The 1,497-nt window shown below is 39.5% G+C and overlaps 1 non-coding gene across 1 annotated transcript; it reads left to right on the top strand.

Annotated features, from left to right (window-relative positions):
• Nucleotides 1-402: 402 nt before the first annotated feature.
• LOC131183572 (small nucleolar RNA R71) lies at nt 403-509 on the top strand. The gene has a single exon (XR_009151618.1). It is a non-coding gene; the product is annotated as a small nucleolar RNA R71 (small nucleolar RNA).
• The last annotated feature ends 988 nt before the right edge of the window (nt 510-1,497 follow it).

Genomic DNA, 1,497 nt, shown 5'->3' with positions numbered 1-1,497 from the left:
CTCTGGTTGAAGTTTCCTCCATTATTCACATAGTTCATCTGTTCTGTGGAGGGTTCATTGAAATTGCTGTATTCTAAACTCATGTATCCTCCTCCATAGCCGTCCTCATGTTGACTGTTTGTACCAACTGTGTTGGCTTGCATTCTTTTGAGTCTCTGTGTGAGCTGATCAAATCAAGCATTTATCATGCTTAGGGCGTCTACATCCAGGACCCCTGCAGTTCTCCTCGAATTTCCTCTTTCATTTGACCACTCATAATTATGTTATGCAACCCTTTCTAGAAGTTCAAGTGCTTGTGTCACTATTTTCTCCATTAGATCACCCTCTGCAGCTGAATCAAAGATGCTCCTTGTAGAGGGTAGTAATCCATTATAAAAATTTTGCACTAATAGCCAATCTTCTATGCCATGGTGTGGACATTCCCTTTGCAGGTCTTTATATCTTTCCCATGCATCATAGAGTGATTCTCCTTCCTTTTGTCTGAAGGTGTTGAGCTCAAGCCTCAGTTTTACAGTCTTTGAAGGTGGAAAATACCTTGCTAGTGAGAGAGTTTTTCCCAAGTGGTGAACGTTCCAGTCGGTTGAGAAAGTAACCACTTCCGTGCTCTGTCCTGAAGGGAGAATGGGAATGCTCTGAGTCTTATTGCTTAATCAGACACTCCATTCATTTTGAATGTGTCACATAGGGCAAGAAAGCACTGGAGGTGATAGTGTGGGTCTTCTGTTGGTGAAGTTGCAAACTGGGTTTGTTGAATCATTTGGAACCATGCTGGTTTTAATTCAAAGTTGTTGGCTTCCACTGTGGGTCTAGTGACATTGGACTGAGATCCTTGGATAGATGGAGCTCTGTAATCTCTCAAGAGTCTTGGTCTATCATTATTATCGGCCATGGTTGGAATTTTAGGACCTCCTTGACCTTGCTCTTGATGTTTCCTTTCCCTCCTGATGGCTCTCAGAGTTCTATCTATCTTCGAATCACAGTCCAAAATTTCTTCTTTTGGCCTTGTTCTGGTCGTACACCAGATCGGGCACCTGAGAGAAAAGAAGAGAAATACAACCAGTAAAATAAAATTAGATAATAAATATAATTGCCTAAATCAGCTAAATTTCCTATCGCTTGATATTACTAAAACCAAAAAGTCTCCAACAACGGCGCCAAAAACTTGTTTCGCTTGTTTTACAACCCCGCAAGTGCATGGATCACTAACAAGTAATAAAGTGATGAGTACAGTATCGTTCCCATGAGGAATTTGATTAGCAAGTACCAATCTATACAGTAATTTTGACTGTCTAGGCTATCGAATACTTAGGGAATGAAGTTTGTTAACCTTAAACACTAGAATGGTAAACTTAAAATGAAATGATTTATTTGAAACAATTCTAGAATTAAGATTTCACGCTTAAATCTTGCTATGGATGTTATCTTATTTATTTACTAGTTTTGAGAATCGTTTACGTTGATGGAAATCAGCCCTAAGGTATCCTAAGTCCTCTCTCA

The sequence above is a fragment of the Hevea brasiliensis genome, chromosome 9 (genome assembly GCF_030052815.1).
Source record: "Hevea brasiliensis isolate MT/VB/25A 57/8 chromosome 9, ASM3005281v1, whole genome shotgun sequence".
NCBI lineage: Eukaryota > Viridiplantae > Streptophyta > Magnoliopsida > Malpighiales > Euphorbiaceae > Hevea > Hevea brasiliensis.
The sequence above is the reverse complement of the archived record's forward strand: the minus strand, read 5'-3'. Positions and strand labels throughout refer to the sequence as shown.